The sequence below is a fragment of the Microcebus murinus genome, chromosome 6 (genome assembly GCF_040939455.1).
Source record: "Microcebus murinus isolate Inina chromosome 6, M.murinus_Inina_mat1.0, whole genome shotgun sequence".
Lineage (NCBI taxonomy): Eukaryota > Metazoa > Chordata > Mammalia > Primates > Cheirogaleidae > Microcebus > Microcebus murinus.
The window spans coordinates 47,773,453-47,789,445 of record NC_134109.1 but is presented as its reverse complement, the minus strand read 5'-3'; the positions used below and the strand labels follow the sequence as shown (position 1 = coordinate 47,789,445).

General features: G+C 43.3%; 1 long non-coding RNA gene across 1 annotated transcript; it reads left to right on the top strand.

Annotated features, from left to right (window-relative positions):
* The first annotated feature begins 5,403 nt into the window (after positions 1-5,403).
* On the top strand, positions 5,404-6,706 carry LOC105867635 (uncharacterized). The gene is made up of 2 exons (XR_001152367.3): positions 5,404-5,716; positions 6,211-6,706. It is a non-coding gene; the product is annotated as an uncharacterized LOC105867635 (long non-coding RNA).
* The last annotated feature ends 9,287 nt before the right edge of the window (positions 6,707-15,993 follow it).

The following is a 15,993-nucleotide window of genomic DNA, read 5'->3' as shown; positions in this document are numbered from 1 at the left end:
AATGCTGCTATGAACACAGGTGCATTAGTTATGGTTCTCCAGAGAAATAGAACCAACAAGGTATATGAGGTCTGTCTGGAAAGCATCCAGCCATTGTTAATATAACAAGAATGGTTTGTATGACATCAATGTAACCTGGCAGCCAAGAAGAGTGGACTGGAATGCACATGCGTGAACAATGACGACTTCACTGTACTAGTCAGTGGGGCACTAGATGCCACTAAGTAAGGATGTGTAATGTGTGGCCATTGCATTCAAAATGACCAGTGAGTACAGCAACAAATCTGCATCAAATTTTGCGTTAATCTTGAACATTCCTCCATAGAAACGATTTGGATGACTCAGAAGACCTTCAGGGATGACGCAATGAGTGCAGTGCAAATAAAAGCATGGCACAAACGCTTCAAAGATGATCAAGAATCTGTTGAAAGTGATCCACGTCTGGAAGGCTTTCAACAAGCAGAACACCTGAGAATGTTGAACATGTGCGGGTTAGGTTAAGAGACACTGGGAGAACTGTGGGAGGTCCCGAGGTGCCTACTTTGAAGGGGACTGAGGCGTCATTGTCCTATGTACAATGTTTCTTGTATCTTGTATCTTCTTCAGTAAATGTCTCTATTTTTCATAGTACATGGCTGGATACTTTCTGGACAGACCTCAGTATACAGATATATAAAAAGAGATTTATTATGAAGAAATGGCTCATGCAGTTGTGGAGGCTGAGAAGTCCCAGGATCTGCCATCTGCAAGCTGGAGGCCCAGGAAAGCTGGTGGTGTATTTCTAGTCCAAACCCAAAGGCCTGAGAACCAGAGGAGCCAATGGTGTAAGTCCCAGGCTGAATCCAAAGGCCTGAGAACCAGAAACTCTGATGTCTGAGGGCAGATGATGGATGCCTCAGCTCAAGCAGAGGGCAAATTTACCCTCCCTCTACCTTCTTAGTCTATTTAGGCCCTCAATAGATTGGTTGATGCCCACCTGCATAAGGGCATCCTTTTCACTCAGTCTACGGATTCAAACGCTAATCTCTTGCAGAAACACCTTCGGAGACACACCCAGGAATAATATTTTACCAGCTAGCTGAGCATCCCATAGCCCAGTCATTTGGCACATAAAATTAACCATCACAGTGGGTATATCTCTTTGAGACACTGCTTTCAATTGTTTTGGGTATATACCCAAAATTGGATTTTCTGGATCACATGTTAATTCTATCTTTAATTTTTTGAGGAAACTCCATACTGTTTTCCATAATAGCTGCATCATTTACATTCCTGTCAACAGTGCACAAGGCTTCCAATTTCTCCATGTCTTCACCAACACTTGTTGTTTTTCATTTTTATGATAGTAGACATCCGAATAACTGTGAAGTATATTCTTTACTTTTATATAACAATCATTGTCATACTGCTTTAATTTATGACAATTAGGAAGTTAATATTTATTTCTCTCAGTATATAACAAGTCTGTTTGTGTTGTATCTTTTTTTTTTTCTAAAGATGGGGTCTCGCTATGTTGCCCAGGCTGGAGTGCAGTGGCTATTCACAGATGCGTGCACCACTGATCAGAACAGGAGTTTTGATCTGCTCTTTTTCCAACCTGGGCTAGTTTTATCCTCCTTAGGCAACCCAGTGGTCCCCTGCTCCTGGAAGGTCACATATTGATGCTTAAACAGTGTGGACACCTGATTGGCAGAGCGTACTGCAGCCCAGAACTCCTGGACTCAAGTGATCCTCCTGCCTCCTGAGCAGCTGACTATAGACGCACCACCATGCCCAGCTGTGTTGTATCCTTATCGTGATGTGTTGAAAAAGTTTTTGATAGTTTTAATTATTTTTGCTCAGATTATGTAATAGCGCCAAGTTGGACATTTCTGAGAATAGACTGAAAAAAAAAATCTAAATCTATTCTGTCAACTTAAGGGACTCATTTCCAGGAATAGTCCTTGTGTCTTATATAGAATACAGTACTTTAAAAATTCTTAGTCCCAAAATGTTCCTGAAATCTGCTGATTTATTGAGATTTATTCTTGTAATACTTACAACTATGGTCTATTAAATACTTGATTCCATTAAATGCTAATAACAGGTCTGACTTTTCAAGTCTCCCCAAGCTTGTCAATTTTGAATTATTACCACCTCTGCTTCAATGTGATTCTTTTAAACTGCAGAGTCAGCAGTTACAGTCTGCTGAGTAACGGATGCACTTAGCATACAGAACTGCTCAAAATTGTAGAACATTTAAGGCTCCTTATTTTAACCATTTCTTTGCTCAGGATTATGAGAGGTAAATTAGCTACATAAATAACTTTGGGCAGGGTTGGCATTTGGGGGGTAAACATTTGTCTGCTTTTTGAATAATATCCCTGCGCCACCATTAACTTGAATCTATAGAGCCAATATAGCACAGTGTTGAAGAACATGGACTTTGAAACCCACATGTGTGAATTCAAACCTTGGCTCTAAAAGCTGTGTGAGCTTGGGCAAGTTTCTTTTTTTTTTTCTTTGAGGCAGAGTCTCACTTTGTTGACCAGGCTAGAGTGAATGCCGTGGCATCAACCTAGCTCACAGCAACCTCAAACTCCTGGGCTTAAGCAATCCTTCTGCCTCAGCCTCCCGAGTAGCTGGGACTACAGCTATGCGCCACCATGCCCAGCTAATTTTTTCTATATATATTATATATATTTTTTCTATATATATATATTAGTTGGCCAATTAATTTCTTTCTATTTATAGTAGAGACAGGGGTCTCGCTCTTGCTCAGGCTGGTTTCGAACTCCTGACCTTGGGCAATCCGCCCACCTCAGCCTCCCAGAGAGCTAGGATTATAGGCGTGAGCCACCACGCCCGGCTGTTGGGCAAGTTTCTTAAGCTCTCTGTGCTTCAGTTTCTTCATCTGTGAAATCAGGATTGCTGTTAAATGAAATGGGTTACTGTGTAGGTTACTTTGAACAGTGTCTGGCCCACAATGAGATCAACTATACTCAGAATTATTAGCCAAGTAATTAGTTGGTTTCAGAAAACACTGTTGAAATAAGTCACTGGCTGGAGAACTTGTGTGTAAAGGAGGAACTCCAAGCTTGAACTTCAGTATCTACCAGACAAATTTCATTCAAGGGATAAAGCACCTGGAATTTCTAAGCACTGTGTCTGGTACGTGGGTACTCTGTGGCTGTCAGTGGAATCTGAATAATTAACTGACACTATTTCAGTGTGGGAATGTTTAAACTCTTTACTCCGACTATGAAGATGGAAGGGCAAGCTACTGAACTCCAAGGAGCAAATAGTTTCTGAGAGGAAGAAATTTCTGGCCCAGGAAATAAGCATTCGGAAAGAAATGAAGGAGATCTCTAGTGTGTTCTGTGACTATTTTAGCTCTTGTGAGTAAAACTTTTCCCCAGGAAGAACTTTTGACTATTTAACAAAAGTTCTGGGCAAGGTGTTTTGTTTCTACCCCTGTCTGTGTGGTAGAGGCTGAGGTACAGTGGCTGGGTTTGGCCATTTCCTCTGTATCACCAGTCTCTTTCCCAGACCTCTTCAGGGGTGACTAGTTGACTAGTTACCTCTGAAGAGATATTTCAGTTTCCTTATGAAAGGACAAAGGGCTGTAAAGCTATTTTTGTGTGGGTAACAGGAGGCCTAGGGGATCCGTTGGAAAGTAAAAGCCCTCTTTTAATAGGTAGGACAAAAAAGCTTTGGAGTTGTAGACTGAGCTTCCAATCCAGGTTCTAAGACTTAGGAGTTGAGCGAGCTCAGGAAAGTGACTTAACCTCTTTGAATTTCATTTTCCCTATCTGTAAAATGGGGATAATATTCCCTTCCAAGGCTGTTGTGAGAATTAAATATAATCTATGTAAAATGCTAGGTACAAAGTAGACCCTCAATTAATAATAGCTTTCTTCATTATTAGCTGAAGACAGAGGGGTCTGACCCGATTCTAGTTTAGCTAGCTTAGTATTTCCTGTCTCAAGCACTAAGGTGAAAACTAGAAATATTAACTTTTTAAAAAATAAATAGAGATTCTATTCAGGGTCTCTTTGGATCTAAGAATAATGGAGGATCTAAATGTTTAGAAAACCATCAGTTATACCAAATGATTAGGACAATAGGGCCACTTGCTCACAATGAAACAAATAAGTTTTGATGTTAGCTGAGTAGTAGTATAAAGTATGATTTAGAGTCTAAGGGTGGAAACTATCTTCTTTAGGATTCCCGGAAACAGCTGCTCTGGTGTGGTGTACACAGGAAGTGCTGAAAAATGCTTGTTAAGTATTTTACTAAAGCTCACTTAATACATATTTATGCACACACATATTTTTGTAACTGCCTTTCTGTTTCTTTGAGAATGAACTTCAAAGAAAAAATGTAGTAGAGCAAAGCATTTGCTGGGATTGTCGAGGCTAGGTTGGAACATTGATTCATCATCATTGTTAAGAACTCCCAGTGCTTACAAAACAAGCATGCCTGGGTAGACAAAAAGATGGGAAGGAAGTAAACAACAATGTGAACTGTAGTTCTGTTAGGTTTTTTTTTTTTCATTAACTTAGGCTTTGTTTTTTACATTTTAATTTTTTTTCTACTTGTGTGTTAATTTTTCTTAATAAGTATATTACTTTTATAATTTTAAACCCTAATCTCTTCCCCCCAATGCTTGGACATACAAGCATGTATGTGTGCCACACACACACCATTTACAAGATGCCTTCTCCAGCCTAATGAATCTTGTAAACTAAACTAAACTAAAACATTAAATATAGGACTGACAGACTAAATGAGAAGGTCTTCAATTCATGGTCTTCTTGGGACTTAAGCAGTTACATGTCAGAATAAGGTCTGAAGAGATTGGGTTCTTGTACCCTATGGATATACAAACTGACCTTACAATCCATCATTTTGCCCATAGTCTTGAATTTTGATATTGGTTAAAGATTCCAGAAACTATGTGATAATATTAATATACAACAGATTTGGATTTTTTAACATCAAAGTTACATAAGTGTTAGTGTAGAGTCAAATGGTTTTTATGTTCGCTATCTATTGGTGCATAACAAATTGCCCTAAAAATTCAGTGGCTTAAAACAATGATGAACATTTATTATCTCATAGTCTGTGGGTCAAGAATTTGGACAATCTTAGTTGGGTGGTTCTGGGGTCTCTTAGGGTTTGTAGTCAAGATGACGTTGTAGTCAAGATGTTGGCCAGAGCCGCCAGCATCTGAAGGCTTGACTGGAGCTGGAGGCTCTGCGTCCAAAGTGGCTCACTCTCACTGTTGGTAAGTCAAGGCTGGGTGTTGGTAGGAGGCCTCAGTTCCTCACCTCGTGGGCTTCTCTGTGGGTTGCTTGTGTGTCTTCATGACATGGCAGCTGGCCTCCTGCACACCAAGTGATCCAGGACAGATCCAAGGGCAGAAGCTGCAATGTCTTTTATGACCCAGCCTCAGGAGTCACATGCTGTCATTTCACAATGTTCTGTGGGTTCTATAAGTCAGTTATGTCAGTTATTCACTGTGGGAGGAGACTACACGGGAGTGCGAAGACCACCAGATGAGAATCACCTCACGGGCCAGCTGTGGAGGTTGCCACAATTCTCCAAAGTTTGATCCAAAACATCACTTTTTTCACACCTGTGGAGTAGAAATGGGGGAGGGGCGCGTGGGGTATGTGAGGAGATTTCCTTCTCTTCTGAGATAACTGTTTTCAACTTTTAGCTGATTCTCTTGGTATGCCTACTTTTGATATATATTTTTCTCTTTCTTTCACTTTTTCTCTCCCCTTGCTCCAGCCAGTGCGCCTGTTTATAAAAATGCTCTCCCTGTTCTTCTTATTCCCATTCTAATCTGCTTGGAATTGTGCACAAATAAAAGTATCAGGTGCTAATGAGGGGACTGTAATGCCCTTCTAGGAATGAAACATATTAGTTTCGGGGAATGATTTCTCTGGTATGATATCTGAAAACAAAACACACACTGGACAGTGTTCAAGGATATACAATTGGTTCATCACTGAAAGAACTAGAACTTATTATCTGTGTAATAAAGACATTTGAGCATCAAGTGCTATGTGACACATTGGGAAGTCAGACTGATTAGACATGATTTATTAGTCAGATTTGTTAGCTACCACTTAGGGAAGAACCAAAATGAATGTAGATATTTGTAAAGAGAGTGTGATGATTGAGTATTCGTAAAAAGAACACCTACTTTCTCTCTAGTAGATTCCTGTTTGCCACCTCTATGGGGCTGCACAAGCACGTGAAGACCATCAGACAAGAACCATCTTGGGGACCATCTTGGAGTCTGGCTGCTGCAGTTCTACAAAGTTTGATCCCAGAACATCTCTCGCACACCAGTAGTGTAGAAATGGTGCCCTGGAGGCCCCGCCCCACGTGATCCTGCTGTCCAGAATCCACAGAGACGGGGTTCCTCCTTGCTTCGGGTGCTGCCTGCGAATCAGTCAGCGAAGAGACACGGAAAGAAAGGGTGGACTCTGGGCACGTCTCTAGTCCCTGTATCTTCCTTTTACAGAGTCGCAGGCTCCTTCTAACTCTACCAGTCATTTTCCACTGTTTTCTGGGGCCAGCCCTCACAGTCACTTCCAAGTTTTTATTCTTTTAGCCTTACTGTGAACCAGGAAACAAAACAACCAAGCATATTTCCTTTAAGTCCAACATGGATATTAATACTATTAATAAAATGAACAATGTCGTACTGCTATGGGAGCAGTACATAAATACAGCCATGGGACACCTGGGATGCAGCTGCAGGTTGGAGGGAGTCCCATGCTGGGTAGGTCACAGGGAAAGAGTGGTGAGTTCCCCAGTTAAAGTGCTGACCTGCTACCGTTGGTTTCATGAGCACAGTCCCTCCAGGAGGACCTCACTGAGCATTCCAAGAAGGCCCCTGCCTGGTCCCCAGTGTGTGGGCAGGAGTAGGGGGATGACAAAAGTAGCCTTTGGACTCAGTCCAGCTCCTGCGTTTACCAGCTGTGTGACCTTGAGCAGATTAACCTCTCAAAGCCTTAACATGTCTTCTTTAAAATGGGAGATAACAGTACCTAGCACATGAGGCTGTTATAAAGATTACAGGGAAAAAATGTGTGTAAAGAGCTTACCACCCTGCCTGGCACACAATAAGCATTCAAATGCATATGGCCATTTGTTAAAGAACTCGTACATATACCTTGGATCCTTGCTGTATCTCACATCGGGCCTCCCCCCCTTTTTCTTTTTAAATCAATAAGACACTTTAAAATGAGAATTCTCACTTTTTTTCAGCAAGAGGGTTTTTTTTAAACCTCTTAGTTAAAGAACAGTGTTACAGCAGGAATGAGATTAGCACTTGGGAACAGCACTTAGGATATGATTATGGGACGGAATGCATTCATGTGTACATACATCGAAGACGCTGAGGCTTTGGAAGGTATCGGTTAATGTGGGACATGTCCCTTTAAGAGTTAAACTGTGACGAGTTTAAAGGGCTGGAGGGGTCAGGAACCACTGTGAGGACATGGAGAATTTTAGGCAAGGACCACAAGAGGAAGGCAGATAATCATCTAAATAAGTTAGGCAGAAACTGAGGAGGGAATGAAGTTAGCTATTTATTAGTGGGGGACCTTTCAGGGAAAGAACCACATCCTATGTAGCTTAAGCAAAAATGGGAGTTGATTAGCTCACATAAGTGAAATCCAGGCTGATCTTGGCTGCAGGCAGGGCTGGATTCTGAGCTCAGATGGTGTGATCAGGGAACCCCTTTGCCCTTTGCCCTTCCACGTGGTAGACAGGATCTTTCCAAATAGTGAGCGAGACTCAAATCTTTTTTTTTTTTTTTTTTTTTTTTTTTGAGACAGAGTCTCACTTTGTTGTCCAGGCTAGAGTGAGTGCCGTGGCGTCAGCCTAGCTCACAGCAACCTCAAACTCCTGGGCTTGAGTGATCCTTCTGCCTCAGCCTCCCGAGTAGCTGGGACTACAGGCATGCGCCACCATGCCCGGCTAATTTTATATATATATATCAGTTGGCCAATTAATTTCTTTTCTATTTATAGTAGAGACGGGGTCTCGCTCTTGCTCAGGCTGGTTTTGAACTCCTGACCTTGAGCAATCCGCCCGCCTCGGCCTCCCAAGAGCTAGGATTACAGGCGTGAGCCACAGCGCCCGGCCCAAGACTCAAATCTTTTAGCTCAGTGACCAGGGAGAAAACCTTTTCTGAGAACCTCAGCAAATTTCAGAGAGGTCTCTGGCCTAACCTGTGTCACAAATCCAACCTTCTCCCAGTCACTGTGGCCTTGGGGAGACTGGGGTGCACTGGGCAGCATCAGCTGACCAAACCACGTGGGATTGGCCCACTGCCACCCGGAAGAGTTCTGCTTCCAAAGACAAGACCGGGGAGGCTGGACAGGAGCGAGGAGCAAATGCACAGCAGGTAGGGCCCTGCCCAATATCCCATACCACCTGCCAGTACGTCTGGGCGAACGCCCCTTCTGCTTCAGCCTGACAGCAGGACCCCTGCAGTGACTGCAGCGTTGCAAGACCACATGAGCTCCTGGAAATCTCATCTCAATCATCAGCAAATAGTTGTCCAGAGGACTAAACGTAGACAGTTCCTTTTCTCCATGAGGTTTGGAGCTAGGGCAGGATTTGCTGAACACAGGGTCAGCAGAGTGAAGAGTGGAGTGGGGGTATTGCTTAGGCAATGTTAAATGAATGCAGCCACTGGGACCACCTGGGGCCCAGCTGCAGGTTGGAGTGTCATTCTGGGCAGGTGATGATAGAAGAGGTGTGAGTTAACCCAGTTAAAATGCTGGTACTAGTATTGTAGACCTGCCAGTACTGAGCTACATGTGCAGCTTCATTTCCAGTGTCCTTCTTCGCCTGTATCATACGTAGTCCTTAGTTCAATGGAATATCATTCCATATCCCTACTAAAAAAATCTCATGAACATTTTTAGAGAAGCGTTTATGATAAGAAGCAGCACACATCCTGGGCTTCAAGGATGCCTGTGGGGCTGGGGCATGAACCAGTGGAGAGAACTAGCACGGATTGCTAGAATGCTTTAGAAATCCTTTTCTGCCTCAGAGAAGTGGCTAATTAAATTTGGGGTTTGAAACAGAAGGAGACATAAGATATAAAAAAAAGAAAGAAAAGGAGAGAAAAAAATAAATAAAATTTGGGGTTGGGTATTGGAAAAGTGCCAGTTATGGAAACGAGCATCTGTTGATCACACTCTGCTTCAGATGCTCGGCTCCTTACTCGGGAAGAAAGCAGAGAATTGCTGCTAGCACGGAGACAAGCAGGGGTGGTAGGAGGAGTGATTCATTATGTTTACTTTCAGGCCTTCATCTTGTAAAAAAAGATTAATTCAGTAGAACTCAAATTCCAGAGAAAAATGGACCATTTATTGTTTTAGATTCAGACTTAGGCACAGCAGGTGGATTTTCTAAATTGCCTCATCTGACATTTCCTAGAAATGTAAGCTAGCATTATTCCAATTTTTGGCAACTGGAAAGTTATATTTGAACATTCTACAAGTCAGTTGGCAGGACTGGGATTCTCAAACACTTAGGCATCTCCCTTGAGTATAAGCTTGATTTTGTCAAGTGATTTTTTACCATGAGACAGTCCTTTTTTAGATCTAGAAATAGTTTTAGAAAACTTAAATCATTTGTCAAAGATCAGTGAATAACATATACATTAGAGCCAGGAACTGAATAGTTTCTATTAGAAACAGGTTTCCTTATATCTTGGAGTCACTTTCAAAAAGTGACTATTATTTGTGCTGTATGTAATTTTGTTTAGCACATGGAATAAGTTAAGCCTCTTAGCAAACATCTTGTCCTCCTGGCTTTTCCCCTGGGTACCTCTAGTGCTAACTGTGGTGTCTGCCTTTGGTAAGGCCCTCACCATAAGAAAGCTGCAAATCACATATTTTCTTCTGGAAGCATAGTTTCTGCTGTGTCGGGCAGATCTAACAGGCAAATCCACTTTGCCAACAGTAATACCATATTCCAAATAATCATATCCTTTCATCTTTTCAATTGGAGATGGTAGACCTAAGCAAATTAAATTCAAGCAAGTACCATCAGTTAATTATTTCTTAATTGTTAGACAAGTCTGGTCTTTACCAGTTGTCTCTAAGATACCACTTTAATTCACTGTTTTAACATGTTTTGGTATACTCCCTTGAAATTTCTCTATTCAATAATCTTTTGGGTTATGCTTCAGTGTTTTTGCTTGCTTATTTTCATGAGTATCATAGATTTTCCCGGTATCACTCTGTATCTTTGGGGTTATTTAGTGTAACTTTACCCTTTTTGTGATTATAGAATTTCTGATATTTGAAAATAACTCTTAGGCCAATAAAATGCAGGCATTTCCTAGGGGGCAAGGGTCAGAGAAGAGATGAGACAGTGAATGAGTTTGGATTTAGAGCTGATATCTAGGGGCCTCTGGGACACCCAGGTGGATGTGGCCAAAATGTACTTGGAAATGATCTGGGACTCAGAAGGGAGTTTAATGCTAGAGATAGATCTTTGCAACTACCAGCTTATAAGTAATGTGTGAAACTGTTAGAGTAGATGTAAACATCCAAAGGAGAAAGCATAAGTTGAAAAAAGACTGGTATTAAGAGGGCTGGGTGCGGTGGCTCATGCCTGTAATGCCAGCACTCTGGGAGGCCAAAGTGGGCAGATCTCTCAAGGTCAGGAGTTCGAAACCAGCCTGAGCAAGAGCAAGACCCCATTTCTACTAAAAATAGAAACAAAATAATTGGCCAACTAAAAATATATAGAAAAAATTAGCCGGGCATGGTGGTGCATGCCTGTAGTCCCAGCTACTCGGGAGGCTGAGGCAGGAGGGTGGCTTGAGCCCAGGAGTCTGAGGTTGCTGTGAGCTAGGCTGACGCCACAGCACTCTATTCTATGCAACAGAGTGAGACTTTGTCTCAAAAAAAAAAAAAAAAAAAAAAAAGAGCTGGGCAGAGAAAGAAGATGTGAGTGGCCAGAGAAACAGATCTGTGGGAGAGTCCTGTTTTGGAAATCAAGGCCAAGGTTGAGATAAGAGTCTGAGGGCATCACTGGCCTCAGAAAGCAGTAGTGTGAGGTGGAGCAGCTGGAAGCCACACTCTGGTGGGTTAGCCATGGACGGCTGGCGAAGAGAGAGGAGACAAGAGAGTAGAACCGAGAGGTTTTTCAGGATGGAGTGTGACCATGTTTCTTAGGGACAACAGGAAGAGGAACATTCACTGAGGAAAGAGGAGATTGGGGCCTGAGGTTTCAGGGAGGTGGGGTAGCATGAGGAGAGCAGTGGTATGTCTTGGAGGGGTTGCACTTTCCTACAGCTGGAGGAAGGAGGTGAGTGAAGATACACATTAGGAGGTATAGTGGAGAGACGTCAAGGGAGTTATCAGCCCTCTCCCTTCTCAATGAAGCAGAAGGTGGGGTCATCTGCTGAGCAGGAGAGGAGTTTGGGAGCCTCTTTATAAATTCAAATATATGGGGCACCTAGCTTTTGTGGACCTCATATACTATATTTCCATTTTGGAATCTAAATAATTTTTCACTTTCTTCTGAACCCCTAAAACCCCTTAAGAGCCAATAGCAGCCGAGCATGGTGGCTCATGCCTGTAATCCTAGCACTCTGGGAGGCCGAGGCGGGTGGAATCATTTGAGCTCAGGAGTTTGAGACCAGCCTGAGCAAGAGGAAGACCCTCTACTAAAAAAATAGAAAGAAATTGGCTGGATAACTAAAAAAAAAAAAAAAAAAAATATATATATATATATATATATATATATATATATATATATATATATATATATATATTAGCCGGGCATGGTGGCTCATGCCTGTAGTCCCATCTACTCAGGAGGCTGAGGCAGAAGGATAGCTTGAGCCCAGGAGTCTGAGGTTGCTGTGAGGTAGGCTGACGCCACAGCACTCTAGCCCGGGCAACAGAGTAAGACTCTGTCACACACACACACACACACACACACACACACACAAAAAGAGCCAGTAGCTTATACTGAAAGCCATGGAAGTGTTAAGATCTCCATTCCTTCTTATAAAACCTATGCTGGGAATTTCTGACCAGCTGAAGGTTTTGCCCTCAGATGCACAACCTGGTCCAACGTAGTAAATCTATGCGGATCTGTACAGGTCTTATGGATGTAAAGACTGATGGCTGAGTAATTTATGCATTAACCAAACCGATAAATTGACTCAGTCTTTGAGAATGTTATATCTTCTTTGGCGAGAGAGTAAAAACTCCTTGGGGTAGGGAGGTCCCCTGAGAACTGTTAGTGTTCCTGATGTAATAATAGGTTAGAAAGCCGTTTATTATGGAGGGAGTGTGACAGCTAGGAAATGGAAAGACATGTGAGTAACACGAAATCCTCATTCCACGTCCTTCGGCCATTGCCAGTCACATTCAGAAAGCTTCTCACAAAATGTTGTGAGAAGCTTAAGTATTATAACTATATTTATATTTTACATTATACTTATAAATGCTACATACTTTAGCTTCACTTCTGGTGAGAAAAAGAGACATACATGTAGTTTCACTTTCCTCTTCTGTTTTAACGAACTTGCTGTTCCATTAGGCAGAAACTCCGCCTTTAGCAGGGCGATCAGCCGTGAGGGAAGGGACTGGGAGGGGATATGGTCTTCTGCAGCTTGGTGGGGCCCTCAGAATTTGCTCTATTTTCCTCTGGGACGTCTTACCTCAGCCCCAGGTTTTCTGTTTCAGAGCGGGCTCACCCCACACAGCCTCAGAACTGCGCAGGGGCTTGCCTGTTCTTGCCTGGCCTCACACCGCACCTCCGGCTTGGGTACAAAGTAGCTTTCCAACCCTCAGGAATGACCCACCAGAACCTGTTTATCGCTGGCCGGTGGCCAGCTCTGAGGTGGCCCTCAAAATCCTGCGAATGGGCATGTTCAGTTACACAGAGGTTGGGAACGGTCGGGGCATTGGCCCTCCTTTAGCCAAAGTAACAATATAAGACCCTTAAATACAGAGCAAACTATGTGAAAAAGTTAAGCAAAATGCAAACAAGAAGCACTGGTAAAATGCTTTTTACCTTTACTGAAAATGTCTCATCTTTTTTCTTTTGAAAGAAAATTAGCTGAGAAGCATTTATTGCTCATTTATGGCTTCTAAAAACTTTCTAAGACTTTGTGGAACTCACTGTTGCACAGTGGTAGGTCGGAATGTGCCCATGGACTGCACCTAGTTCTTGCCTTTCCTGAGCATTTGTCTCCTCTGTCATGTCCTGGATCCTGACAAAGCTCTAGGAAAAGGAGATTCTTTTTTCAGACACAGATCCCAAGGCTCCTCCCAGCCCTCGGGCTGCCAGGTAGGTGTAAGAGAGGACCCCTTTCCCCCGGGACCTCGGCCACGGGCTCTAGCTGCTCGCTGCACTCCTCCCACTCAGCTGGAGAAGCAGCAAGGGTCAGTCACAGGTGTGACGACGACGTGTCCCTGGCCGTCGGCACGATCCCCCGGACAACTCCTTCCTCCTGTGCTCTTGAACAGATTTGGAGACAGTCTATGAACATCTTTTCCTCCTGTTTTTATCAAGTGTTCTCTGTTTTCTACCGAATCTTCAAACACAGCTTGTGCCTTATTTTCTGTTGGATGTATCAAGAATAGTATTTTCCCACTTCTGAAGAGCTTTAAAAAAATAGGCCATATTCCCGTTTCTCTGAGAATTTAGTCCTGCCTATAAGTAGGGAGACAAAAATAGCCTTCTAAATCTGTGGTCCTTAAGTTTATCTTCCCTCTTAACTTTACCAGGAAGCCAGCAGGACCTGTGTACATAGGGTGGAGGTAAGAGGTGAGAGATGAAGTGTAAAAGGTTGTCTGAACTTAGGTGCCTGGCAAGTCTTTAGTCCCTGACCCTGGGAATTGCTACAGAGGGAGCACGCCAGGGCCAATGAGCAGGGCCAAGTCCAGGGCAGGAATCAGGGTCATAGGTTACAAATTGATCTGGGAGTGAAATTATGAGCCTGCATAAAAATTTTATAGGGATTAATTCTGGAAAATAAAGTGAGTACATTTCCAAGATAGCTATTGAAAGCTGGAGTTTTCAAAACCTTACCGCCCTTTTGTTCTCCCTAAGTGGTTGGGAATGTGGTAGACATTTGTCAAGTTTGCTTACTTTTTGTTCAGTGTCCCTTCTTTCAATTTGGAAGGAATTCCCCATTGCACATGATTTTGGGGTGATGTGGGGCTCTACATTGTATTCAGGGATGACCCCCTCTTCCTACCCAGGGACATCCAGGGTATGGTACAGGACTTAGGCTCAGCCAGTCAGACCCTCTGTTCTGGAACTTTGAATATCAAGGGAGGAAGCAGAGGTTCAAGAATAGTTCAGAAGCCACCATTGGTGGTGGTGTCATCCTGTGGGCAGCAGTGAGGTACTAGCAAGGGCAAACTGTCCTGTGGATGACCTTGGCCATGGTCCTTAGTGCCCACCCTCTCTTGGTTTCTAGCCCATTTCCAGAGCCTTGTTCTCTAGCCCTCCCACCCATCCTGTGACCTATTCAATACACCCAAGCTTAGGGAAAATTAGTCAAGGCTGGCTTCTGGTGCTCACAACCAAGAATTAGATTGAGTCCTGTGATGCTCCTGTCTTTAAGAGATGTTTCCAGTGCTGCTAGTTGGACTCTCTTCAGAATGGTCTGGCAGCAAGTGTGGTGAGCCTCTCTGTATGACAGCAGCTGTGTTTAGAGCTTTTAAGACTGACTAGAGGCTGGGCATGGTGGCTTACACCTGTAATCCTGGCACTTTGGGAGGCTGAGGCAGGTAGGTTGTTTGAGCTCAGGAGTTCGAGACCAGCCTGAGCAAGAGTGAGACCCCATCTCTATTAAAAAAATAGAAAGAAAAAATTAGCTGGACAACTAAATATATATATATATATAATTAGCCGGGCATGGTGGCGCATGCCTGTAGTCCCAGCTACTTGGGAGGCTGAGGCAGGAGGATCGCTTGAGCCCAGGAGTTTGAGGTTGTTGTGAGCTAGGCTGATGCCATGGCACTCTAGCCCAGGCAACAGAATGAGACTCTATTTCAATAAAAACAAAAAAGGGGGGTGGGTATATGCATACATAATGAGTGAGATGCGCACCATCTGGGGGATGGCCATGCTGGAAACTCAGACTTGTGGGGGGAGAGGGGGAAAAGGGCATTTATTGAAACCTTAAAATCTGTACCCCCATAATATGCCGAAATAAAAAATAAAATAAAAATAAATAAATAAAAATAAGATATTGGGAATCTTAAAAAAAAAGACTGACTAGAGTCAGGGTTTCTGGCATCTTCCCAAAGCAGATGCAACCAACTTAATGTAGAGATAAATTCCATTGAGTATGGGCTCTGAACAGTCAATGTTTGCACATATGAATCCAAGGCCATGAAGGTAGGTGGCAAGAGAGGCTGAGTTTTTTTATATATTTAAATCAGCTCAATGTTGACTTTACCTTTTCCCACCTAGCAATAAGGAATGTGTCCCCAGGCATATTGGACTGTCTCCAGAGCCCCCTCATTATAAGGGTCTCTTGGAAGCCTGGGGTTTCATGGTGCCACAGTGCGGGGGGCCTTCTGGTCATCAGCTGTGGACTGCATCAGTGGCTACTGAGACCCAGCCAGTGCGGTCACTTCAAACCTGCTGGCTCTGTTTTGTCCCTGCAGTATCTGAAGCATGGGGTCTTTATCCAGTCTGCTGCCTGGAGTTCTGTCTTCCCAGTATACCGCCCAGCTACAACTTTGAAGATTTGATCACCTCCTTAGGGCACTCTTATGGGAGGGCTGTCGTCCCTCATGCTTGGGGAACCCATAGAGTTCTGTCCCTCCCCATGTCTAGGAATCTTCTTCCATTCCACTTTCTTCATATTTGCCTTACAGGATCCCCTAGCCCCAGCTAATAACTTAATTAGTGGCTTAAGCTTGTGAGAACAAAATTCAAGAAGGAAAAAGTCCCACAGGCAGCTTGTGCTTTCTGCCCTGCCAC